This window comes from Dermochelys coriacea, chromosome 1, assembly GCF_009764565.3.
Source record: "Dermochelys coriacea isolate rDerCor1 chromosome 1, rDerCor1.pri.v4, whole genome shotgun sequence".
NCBI classification, from domain to species: domain Eukaryota; kingdom Metazoa; phylum Chordata; order Testudines; family Dermochelyidae; genus Dermochelys; species Dermochelys coriacea.
In genome coordinates, this window is record NC_050068.2 from 305,190,641 (window position 1) to 305,203,211 (window position 12,571).

General features: G+C 42.3%; 1 long non-coding RNA gene across 2 annotated transcripts in view; it reads left to right on the forward strand.

Moving 5' to 3' along the window:
- Window positions 1–12,522: 12,522 nt before the first annotated feature.
- LOC119841030 overlaps window positions 12,523–12,571 on the forward strand; it is a 28,028-nt gene continuing 27,979 nt past the window's right edge. For both annotated transcript variants that reach the window (XR_006275245.1, XR_006275236.1), the window contains exon 1: window positions 12,523–12,561. This is a non-coding gene — a long non-coding RNA (uncharacterized LOC119841030). The remainder of the gene's footprint in view (window positions 12,562–12,571) is intronic.

The following is a 12,571-nucleotide window of genomic DNA, read 5'->3' on the forward strand; positions in this document are numbered from 1 at the left end:
AATGCATATTGGAAAACATAATCCCAACTATACATATAAAATGATGGGGTCCAAATTAGCTTTTATCACTCAAGAAAGAGATCTTGTAGTCATTGTGGATAGTTCTCTGAAAGCATCCACTCAATGTGCAGCGGCAGTCAAAACACCTAACAGAATGTTGGGAATAATTAAGAAAGGAACAGATAATAAGACAGAAAATATCATATTGACAGTATAAATTCATGGTATGCTCACATCTCAAATACTGCATGCCCATGTAGTCGCCCATCTCAAAAAAGATATATTGAAATTGGAAAAGGTTCAGAAAAGGGCAGCCAAAATGATTAGGGGTATGGAACAGCTTCCATATGGGGAGAGATTAATAAGACTGGGACTTTTCATCTTGGAAAAGAAATAACTAAGGGGGGATATAATAAAGGTCTATAAAATCATGATAGGTATGGAGACAGTAAATAAGGAAGTGTGATTTACTCCTTCCCCTAACCCAATAACTAGGGGGTCACCAAATGAAATAATAGGCAGCAGGTTTAAAACAAACAAAAGGAAGTATTTCTTCACACAACACAGTCAACCTGTGGAACTCTTTGCCAGAGGATGTTGTGAATGTCAAGACTGTAAGATCCATCAATGGCTGTTTGCCAGAAGCTGGGAATGGGCATCAGGGGATTACCTGTTCTGTTCATTCCCTCTGAAGCACATGGCATTGGCCAATATAGGAAGATAGGATATTGGGCTAGATTGACTTTTGGTCTGACCCAATATGGCGGCTGTTATGTACTGTATAGAAGAAAAAAGAATATACACTATGTCAGAACTGAAAATTATTCCTCTTCAAGGGGATGGATAATGTCTAATGGGATATGAATAGCTAAGATGGGCAAACCTTTCATCCCTAGTGCACTAGTGAGAATTTGGTCAAAGCCCATATATTCCAAAAATCATACCATCTGCTGTCCAAAATAGGTTAGTCATTCCTAAACTAACCTATTTCAACAACCACCAACCTATCACAAAAAGACTGGAACCACTTTAACCTATTGCAAAAACCACCATAACTGTTAGCAAGTGCACATAAAGACTGCTACCTTTTCCTCCTTAAAGGTGTACCCTTCATATCAATTTCAAAGGCACATTGACAGCCGTACAAAGAATTTGTCCTAGCAATGCCCGTGCTATATCTCTTCTAGGAATAGGCAACAGCTGCTTATAGTACTGTTAATCTAGCACCTTTTGTGTGCACCAAATTCACTGAAAACTTAAACATATATATTCATGCAGGGTTTATTTTCCATATAGACTGTTTTCTTTTTAGTAACTAAGCCCTGGATTAAGCAAAACACTTAAGCAAGTTGTGAAGCAGGCAGACCAGAAGCCATCTCATGCCAAGGCCCTTAGGTCTCACTGGACACTAACAAATGCATAGTTGGAAACCAGTCTGGTTCACCTGTGTGTTAGAATTGTTAAAATAGACATTAAGTTGATAAGAATGTGTTTTGTGTTGAGACTTGATGAAATGCTTGTAGGGTGCTGCATGTTTTGATCTCACTTATAACATCTGTAGCCCATGGTATAAAACTATACTGAGAGTTTTCATTGGAGACCTCTGTAATTGTGTAACTCACCAAATAGGAAAGAAGCATTAGTTAACGTAAAATGCTGGTCCTGCATACAATAAGGCCCATTGAAACCAAAGGAGCCATTGTGAAACATCAAAGGACAAAGACTTTGTTGATTACTCCTCTCTACACCCATGAAGAGGAAACAGGCGCTGACACTTGTACCATCAGTTTGAACTCTGCATGAAGGGAATAAATATCTTTGATTGTAAGGAACAACATTGCTATGCTGCTTGGAATTTGGAGAGGACAATATTTCTAAGAATAAGCAAGGGATCCCTGAGCTGCTTAGCTAGGATAAGCCCTAAAGGACTTCTAGAGCTTGTATATTACAGCAGCTTCTATTACCTTTTGAAACCTAAGACAGTAACTCTTTTGGATGTGTATGTTTACCTGCTTTAACCTTGTAAATAACTCTCATTTCTTTTTCTTAGTTAATAAACCTTTAGTTAATTATAAGATTGGCTACAAGTATTGTCTTTGGTAAGAGATCTAAGGTACAATTGACCTGGGGTAAGTGACTGGTCCTTTGAGACTGTGAGTAACCTAAATATTGTTGTGATTTTTAGCATAAAGTCACCATCTATCGGAAAGACAAGCTTGACTCGGTGGCAATATAGACCAGAGCACTCAAGGGGACTGTCTGTGACTCCATGTTAAGGATGTTATAGTGCTAGAGGAGTTCACTTGGTTGGTGACCTCTACGTATAAAACTCAAAACCAGTTTGTGTTTTGAGATTGGTAATCATGGTAAATCATGGTAATCCCTGACGCAGGGAAGAAAGGTAAGCAGCAGGATACGGACCCTGGACTTCAGGAAAGCAGACTTTGACTCCCTCAGGGAACAGATGGCCAGGATCCCCTGGGGGACTAACATGAAAGGGAAGGGAGTCCAGGAGAGCTGGCTGTATTTCAAGGAATCCCTGTTGAGGTTACAGGGACAAACCATCCCGATGAGTCGAAAGAATAGTAAATATGGCAGGCGACCAGCTTGGCTTAATGGTGAAATCCTAGCGGATCTTAAACATAAAAAAGAAGCTTACAAGAAGTGGAAGGTTGGACATATGACCAGGGAAGAGTATAAAAATATTGCTCGGGCATGTAGGAAAGATATCAGGAGGGCCAAATCGCACCTGGAGCTGCAGCTAGCAAGAGATGTCAAGAGTAACAAGAAGGGTTTCTTCAGGTATGTTGGCAACAAGAAGAAAGCCAAGGAAAGTGTGGGCCCCTTACTGAATGAGGGAGGCAAGCTAGTGACAGAGGATGTGGAAAAAGCTAATGTACTCAATGCTTTTTTTGCCTCTGTTTTCACTAACAAGGTCAGCTCCCAGACTGCTGTGCTGGGCAACACAAAATGGGGAAGAGATGGCCAGCCCTCTGTAGAGATAGAGGTGGTTAGGGACTATTTAGAAAAGCTGGACGTGCACAAGTCCATGGGGCCGGACGAATTGCATCCGAGAGTGCTGAAGGAATTGGCGGCTGTGATTGCAGAGCCCTTGGCCATTATCTTTGAAAACTCGTGGCGAACGGGGGAAGTCCCGGATGACTGGAAAAAGGCTAATGTAGTGCCCATCTTTAAAAAAGGGAAGAAGGAGGATCCTGGGAACTACAGGCCGGTCAGCCTCACCTCAGTCCCTGGAAAAATCATGGAGCAGGTCCTCAAAGAATCAATCCTGAAGCACTTAGAGGAGAGGAAAGTGATCAGGAACAGTCAGCATGGATTCACCAAGGGAAGGTCATGCCTGACTAATCTAATCGCCTTTTATGATGAGATTACTGGTTCTGTGGATGAAGGGAAAGCAGTGGATGTATTGTTTCTTGACTTTAGCAAAGCTTTTGACACGGTCTCCCACAGCATTCTTGTCAGCAAGTTAAGGAAGTATGGGCTGGATGAATGCACTATAAGGTGGGTAGAAAGCTGGCTAGATTGTCGGGCTCAACGGGTAGTGATCAATGGCTCCATGTCTAGTTGGCAGCCGGTGTCAAGTGGAGTGCCCCAGGGGTCGGTCCTGGGGCCCGTTTTGTTCAATATCTTCATAAATGATCTGGAGGATGGTGTGGATTGCACTTTCAGCAAATTTGCGGATGATACTAAACTGGGAGGAGTGGTAGATACGCTGGAGGGGAGGGATAGGATACAGAAGGACCTAGACAAATTGGAGGATTGGGCCAAAAGAAATCTAATGAGGTTCAATAAGGATAAGTGCAGGGTCCTGCACTTAGGATGGAAGAATCCAATGCACCGCTACAGACTAGGGACCGAATGGCTCGGCAGCAGTTCTGCGGAAAAGGACCTAGGGGTGACAGTGGACGAGAAGCTGGATATGAGTCAGCAGTGTGCCCTTGTTGCCAAGAAGGCCAATGGCATTTTGGGATGTATAAGTAGGGGCATAGCGAGCAGATCGAGGGACGTGATCGTTCCCCTCTATTCGACACTGGTGAGGCCTCATCTGGAGTACTGTGTCCAGTTTTGGGCCCCACACTACAGGAAGGATGTGGATAAATTGGAAAGAGTACAACGAAGGGCAACGAAAATGATTAGGGGTCTAGAGCACATGACTTATGAGGAGAGGCTGAGGGAGCTGGGATTGTTTAGTCTGCAGAAGAGAAGAATGAGGGGGGATTTGATAGCTGCTTTCAACTACCTGAAAGGGGGTTTCAAAGAGGATGGCTCTAGACTGTTCTCAATGGTAGCAGATGACAGAACGAGGAGTAATGGTCTCAAGTTGCAATGGGGGAGGTTTAGATTGGATATTAGGAAAAACTTTTTCACTAAGAGGGTGGTGAAACACTGGAATGCGTTACCTAGGGAGGTGGTAGAATCTCCTTCCTTAGAGGTTTTTAAGGTCAGGCTTGACAAAGCCCTGGCTGGGATGATTTAACTGGGACTTGGTCCTGCTTTGAGCAGGGGGTTGGACTAGATGACCTTCTGGGGTCCCTTCCAACCCTGATATTCTATGATTCTATGGTCATGAGCCACTCTAGACAGCTTGATGCAAGTGTGTAATTTAAACACCTGAATAGCACTAATCACTTCATTGGGGCTACTCATGGACTTAAACTTATCCATTTCCTCAAGTGCTTTGCTGGATCAGGGCCTAAAGAAGGAAGGATATAAAGTGCTCTAGTAGCTAGCTTTGCTCCCCATGTGCCAAATCTGCTGATTCATCATCAGCTAAGTCACCAGGGAAGTGCACAATGTAGCGGCAGTTAAAATTCATGGAGGTTTGCATGAAGCTGCTGTTTGGTTTTGCTTCACCTGAATTTGCATCTTCGGTTCAAAACAACCCAAAAATTCAAAGTGAAGTTCAGTCAGTTTTCACTGGGTTTCACACTAAAAACCTTGGGTATTACAGTACTACAGTTCAGTCTAGGTGCACTCCAACCACAAATCCCTGGAAAAGATGTGTATCATTTGACAAACATGGACTACATTTAAAGATTTAACAAAGCCCTTTAGCAGTTTTGCCTTGTTTCTGGTTTCATTCCAAATACCTTACATAGCTCTTCTTAGAACCCTGAATGGTCTGAGGAGAGTATAAGTTGTCCTTAGATACTTTTACATTCAAGTAGCATGATTCTCCCATCTGTTGTTTGTGCAGCTCCCACTAAAGTCAATGGGAAGAAGGAGTGCTCAGCTGATGAGGCATTGGGCCCTTCTATTTGGAGGAAAATATTGAAGATTGTTGCATTGTTTGTTAATAAATGGATATTGTCATCCTGAAAATGAAATGCCTATTTATGGCTGACTCCCCATAAGTTTTCATCTATGCACTTTTTAGAAGCATAAAGTGAGGTTAAGGTAATTGCTTGCAGTAGGGTTGGGAATTCATGAACTGGAAAACGTGACTGTGGCTCATAAATCGCTTTCTGTGTTACTGATTTCGAGACATTCTCCCAGTAAAAGGTGAATAAATTCATTTACATGATTTGCGTATTGTGCCATTGGAGCTCAAGAGTAAAGAATTGTATATTGTGTATTAACGCCAATGCTAAAAATAGATTGTAATATAATTGAAATGCAAGAAGGAGCATTTATGTTCTGCACTGTTCAGTTAAAGCTGTACTCATTAAATTAACAAAACAAAACAAAAAACACCTTAACAAATAGATTAGGTAAATAGTGATAAGCCCAAACATTTTTGGTTTGTTCTCCAATGCATTTTGCTTGTAAAAGTGGAAGAAAAAAGAGATAGCTCTCCCTTATTTTTTCTATCTTCTCTATTTTGGTGACTTGCTTATGTTTTGTAAAATACATTTCCAATATGCATTGTTCAGTCAAAGAGACTGTTCTAACACAATATGACTTTTAACTGTGGATATTTTCTGTAAGTCTGGTTTCAGAGCTTGTTTTTTTGTGAAAAGAAAAGGAGTACGTGTGGCACCTTAGAGACTAACAAATTTATTAGAGCATAAGCTTTCGTGAGCTACAGCTCACTTCATCGGATGCATTTGGTGGAAAAAACAGAGGAGAGATTTATATACACACACACAGAGAACATGAAACAATGGGTTTATCATACACACTGTAAGGAGAGTGATCACTTAAGATAAGCCATCACCAACAGCAGGGGGGGGAAGGAGGAAAACCTTTCATGGTGACAAGCAGGTAGGCTAATTCCAGCAGTTAACAAGAATATCAGAGGAACAGTGGGGGGTGGGGTGGGAGGGAGAAATACCATGGGGAAATAGTTTTACTTTGTGTAATGACTCATCCATTCCCAGTCTCTATTCAAGCCTAAGTTAATTGTATCCAGTTTGCAAATTAATTCCAATTCAGCAGTCTCTCGTTGGAGTCTGGTTTTGAAGCTTTTTTGTTGAAGTATAGCCACTCTTAGGTCTGTGATCGAGTGACCAGAGAGATTGAAGTGTTCTCCAACTGGTTTTTGAATGTTATAATTCTTGACGTCTGATTTGTGTCCATTCATTCTTTTACGTAGAGACTGTCCAGTTTGGCCAATGTACATGGCAGAGGGGCATTGCTGGCACATGATGGCATATATCACATTGGTAGATGCGCAGGTGAACGAGCCTCTGATAGTGTGGCTGATGTGATTAGGCCCTATGATGGTATCCCCTGAATAGATATGTGGACAGAGTTGGCAACGGGCTTTGTTGCAAGGATAGGTTCCTGGGTTAGTGGTTCTGTTGTGTGGTGTGTGGTTGCTGGTGAGTATTTGCTTCAGATTGGGGGGCTGTCTGTAAGCAAGGACTGGTCTGTCTCCCAAGATCTGAGAGAGCGATGGCTCGTCCTTCAGGATAGGTTGTAGATCCTTGATGATGCGTTGGAGGGGTTTTAGTTGGGGGCTGAAGGTGATGGCTAGTGGCGTTCTGTTGTTTTCTTTGTTGGGCCTGTCCTGTAGTAGGTGACTTCTGGGTACTCTTCTGGCTCTGTCAATCTGTTTCTTCACTTCAGCAGGTGGGTATTGTAGTTGTAGGAATGCATGATAGAGATCTTGTAGGTGTTTGTCTCTGTCTGAGGGGTTGGAGCAAATGCGGTTATATCGTAGCGCTTGGCTGTAGACAATGGATCGAGTGGTATGATCGAGTGGTATGATTGTCCTGACCCATAACTATTTCACATTTGGTGACAATGTATACCTTCAAATCAGCGGCACTGCGATGGGTACCCGCATGGCCCCACAGTATGCCAACATTTTTATGGCTGACTGAGAACAACGCTTCCTCAGCTCTCGTTCCCTAATGCCCCTACTCTACTTGCGCTACATTGATGACATCTTCATCATCTGGACCCATGGAAAAGAAGCTCTTGAGGAATTCCACCATGATTTCAACAATTTCCATCCCACCATCAACCTCAGCCTGGACCAGTCCACACAAGAGATCCACTTCCTGGACACTACGGTGCTAATAAGCGATGGTCACATAAACACCACCCTATATCGGAAACCTACTGACCGCTATTCCTACCTACATGCCTCTAGCTTTCATCCAGATCATACCACTCGATCCATTGTCTACAGCCAAGCGCTACGATATAACCGCATTTGCTCCAACCCCTCAGACAGAGACAAACACCTACAAGATCTCTATCATGCATTCCTACAACTACAATACCCACCTGCTGAAGTGAAGAAACAGATTGACAGAGCCAGAAGAGTACCCAGAAGTCACCTACTACAGGACAGGCCCAACAAAGAAAACAACAGAACGCCACTAGCCATCACCTTCAGCCCCCAACTAAAACCCCTCCAACGCATCATCAAGGATCTACAACCTATCCTGAAGGACGAGCCATCGCTCTCTCAGATCTTGGGAGACAGACCAGTCCTTGCTTACAGACAGCCCCCCAATCTGAAGCAAATACTCACCAGCAACCACACACCACACAACAGAACCACTAACCCAGGAACCTATCCTTGCAACAAAGCCCGTTGCCAACTCTGTCCACATATCTATTCAGGGGATACCATCATAGGGCCTAATCACATCAGCCACACTATCAGAGGCTCGTTCACCTGCGCATCTACCAATGTGATATATGCCATCATGTGCCAGCAATGCCCCTCTGCCATGTACATTGGCCAAACTGGACAGTCTCTACGTAAAAGAATGAATGGACACAAATCAGACGTCAAGAATTATAACATTCAAAAACCAGTTGGAGAACACTTCAATCTCTCTGGTCACTCGATCACAGACCTAAGAGTGGCTATACTTCAACAAAAAAGCTTCAAAACCAGACTCCAACGAGAGACTGCTGAATTGGAATTAATTTGCAAACTGGATACAATTAACTTAGGCTTGAATAGAGACTGGGAATGGATGAGTCATTACACAAAGTAAAACTATTTCCCCATGGTATTTCTCCCTCCCACCCCACCCCCCACTGTTCCTCTGATATTCTTGTTAACTGCTGGAATTAGCCTACCTGCTTGTCACCATGAAAGGTTTTCCTCCTTCCCCCCCCTGCTGTTGGTGATGGCTTATCTTAAGTGATCACTCTCCTTACAGTGTGTATGATAAACCCATTGTTTCATGTTCTCTGTGTGTGTGTATATAAATCTCTCCTCTGTTTTTTCCACCAAATGCATCCGATGAAGTGAGCTGTAGCTCACGAAAGCTTATGCTCTAATAAATTTGTTAGTCTCTAAGGTGCCACACGTACTCCTTTTCTTTTTGCGAATACAGACTAACACGGCTGCTACTCTGAAACCTGTTTTTTTGTGAGAACACACTATCTTTGATTTAATTTTTTCTGACACTGTGCCCACTGCACAGTAGAAAAAAAAGTGTAATTGTAGTTTTGTCCTTTACAGCACAGGACAAATAAATGTCAAAATCAAATGGTGGTGTCCCCCAAGGGAAAATATACTTCAGTTATGAAATATTTTTACTCAGTTCCCATTGCAATTCCTATGAACACCTAGGTGAAGCTGCCTCAGGACCTAATCAGATGCTACTCATTTGCATATAATAAAAATTGTGCAATGAGGTTTTAGAGCAACTATGAGGAAAAGTGCATAATGTCTCTTTAAAATTGTCTGGTGTAAAAGCAGTGCTGCTTTGGCTCTGGATAAATGATTGCCAGCTCTTGAACAGAATAGTTTGACAAGACCTGGTATGAAATGAATATCTGTTTTTATTGTTGGCATTTTAATTGTCAGTTTAATTCTGTGTTTAATAAACATGCTTTAAAGTGGCACAGTGCTATTTCCTGTTCTGTTTCTTGGAAATGCTGTGATATTGATAAAATGTCAGCCTCTTACTTGGGAATGACGATAACAATCAACTTTACAAAGGAATCATTAAGGAAGCTTTAAGAGGAGACTGATGCAGGGAAACGGCCACTCTTGGGCTTTATAGCAATCTTAATTGCATTGTTACTCAGAGCAAGTGAAAACTAATCCCCCTTGGTTCATAAATGTGTTTTGAACCTTTGTGGAAACAGTGGATTTAAAGTTTGGGATTTTTTTCCCTTAAAACCCAGAGATGTTTTGAAGAACCAGCTAAGGATTGAGAATGAGAGCAGACTCATTGCCCTTCATTAGGATGATTAATTTGCTGTCCTCAGCAAGTTATATCTGCTTCTGAAACATTTTAGCTTTAGCTTTTTGATGCATGCAGGGCTGGCTGTCATATATGGTCTCCAAACATAACACTCCAAACCTCAAATCCTTTCACTGGATTCCTTTCTATTGCCACATCAAATTCCATCTCCCCACCCTCCCTTTTGGTTCATGCAGAATCTTGTCCCTGTCTACATGTGCTGCGCAGGTATCATGGTTGCACTCAGATGATGCCCTGGTGGCAAGTACACATTATCCATCCATCCACCCATCCATCTAGCCACTGACTGCTCTAATTTCCTTCTTTTTCAGATCATGTGTCTGGTTCATTGCCCTATGTTTTCTTTTTAACTAAGTTGGACTGCAAGAACTTTGGGGTGGGGACTCTAGATCTAAATGTGTGAGCGTGCTGCATTAAGATGTAGGATTGAAGCGATAATCCGTCAGCCCTTTCAGAAATCTAATTGCACTCTTTGCATTTCCTGTTTGATCGCTATATATGCAGCACCTCCTGTCTTGGCCTGAACTTGGCTACTATTACCTCAGACAGGATGTTGCTGAGGAAGTCTTCTGTGTGGCAGCTGTATCTAATTATCAAATTCCTACAGAGCTGTCAAGTATCTTGCCTGACATATACATATACACCCCCTACTCCCTTAGCCCTCACCCTGTTCGTATCTATCTGCAGTATTAATGCAAAAATAAATGAGAACTTGGACCACACTCTCTCTCACCTTCTGTAGTGCTGTTGTATCTCCATTCCCTTACTGCTTACCATACTGGTTCACTGCCAATATGGGGCATTCCGCATCAAATGATGGAGGAGGGAGAAGAAGAGAGAGAGTTATAAGGAGAGAAGAGGCTGGAGGAGGCCTGGAAATGGCTATAGTAATTTCCCACTGGGCAACTGACCCTTGGGAAAATGGGTAGAATAGAGTGGGAGCTGTGATGATTCTTGGGGCATCCAGAACTGTGAGTCATTTTGTTACTCCCTGCCTCGAGCATGAGGGAGTCTTGCCTGTGACTGACTGGGTTTCAGCTCCCTGGCACCACCAGCCTTTCAGCCACTCAAGCACTCTCCTCTGGGCTATTCCAGCCCTGTCTTCACTATGCACCCCAGTCCACAAGTCCCTTTGAATTGTTCCCCTGGGCTATCCAGCCCCTGACACTGGGTATTCACAGGAGTCCCTGATCCTTGCCCCCAAAGAAGCAGTATACCTGTTTACCTGTTTTTCCTTAAGCCATCACTCCTGTATAGCATACAGCACTTATAATTAAACAAAAGTAGGTCTATTTAAGAAATAAGAACCATTTAACTAGAAACAAGAAAGAGAGCGGGGAAAACAAATGATTACAATACAAAACAAAATCATAAAATGACCCCCCCCCCCGCAACTCCCAAGGTCAGTCAGTCTCTTGCGAGCTGACTGGCTTCACCAGAAGCAGGATCCAATTTTTTATGAGAACAACTTGTGCCTCAAGATCTCCTCAGTGAAAGGATTCAGAGGACCTCTTCCTACTCTGTGTTTTACTGAAACAGTCTTTTGTTTCAATCCATAGACAGGGGTTTGTAAAGTTCCTTTTTTACCTTTAAGTGGTTTTGATTGTTTGCATTGCCTCTGATGGCTTTCTATTGAAAATCTTAGAACTGAGCAAGGCTGAACAATGGAGCCTTGCATTGCATCACCAGCTAAACAGGGTGGGGAGACAACTCCCTCCATCCTGAATGGGCCATTACTGAGACATATTATCCCTTGGTGACTAATTTTTACTACAATTCCATACAGGATATCATTCCATATAGGATATTTTCAATATAAATGCATTATTCCTTAAATTCCTTAGCCATACATACATGAATGACAAGTTATGAGCTTGTCAAGCTTACATGTTACTCTTTATGGATAAATATCCTGTAGGATGTGTATCCTGTAGGATGTGTTTAGTGTAGTGAGTTTGTCAGGTCTGAGGTGAGAGTTGTTTGCAAAGAATAACTGCCTAGGAGCCTCTGTGTTACAGAAGCAGACATAGGTTTATGCAGGAACAATGGCAGGAGGAAGATGAAGTGTGCATGATGGTGAGTATGGGAAGGAAGCAGGCATGTAAAGAGACAGTAGCCCAGGGGTTAGGGCACTCACCTACGATGTGAGAGTTTCTGTCTAACTGTGAGCACGCATTTTAATCTGTCTCCCAGGTGAGCCAGCTAACTAGTAGGCTATTGACTAGTCTGGCATGGATCACTCTCCCTCTTTCTGAAATTCCATCCTGGGCCTGTAAAATCTTTTCTGATGAAAGTTTTGTGTAAGCAGATATGTGCCTGCCAAAGGTTTTAGTTTTTGATTAATTAACATTTTGCAATGAAAAATCATATTGTTGAAAAATTCGCAATCAACTCTAATTATAATGCATTCGCTCAAAGGGGCCTTTTGAGCTGTAAATTATGCTTTAAGGCAATGGTGTCAAAAACCCAGCCTGTGGACCAAATTGGCCCTCTTCTTTTATATATACAAGTATGCTGTAAATCTGAAAATGCACATACACTTGTGTTCATTTCAATCTTTCCATGCCAGAACAGCTGCAAAGTATGCTAATATGTGGAGAGCTACATTTGATTATGGGACTTCGGAAGGTTACTATTTCCTTATTCATTGAAGAATGTACATCATATGGAGGAGAAAATCTTTCTCTTTGGAAAGGTGTATGTTCTGACAATACCCCATAAGACAGTCCATGAAATGGTTGAAAACCATTTAAGGGCCTTCTCTTAAAACTATGGAAACATTAGTAGAACATTGGTGGTAGCAGCAGGATCAAGCTGGATTCGACTTGTGGCTATGTCAGTTACTGCTATAATAAAATGTTACTTTTCTTCTAGGTTGACAGAAGAGCAAATCTGTCTTGGCTGCTGACTGAAGGTGGGTATCT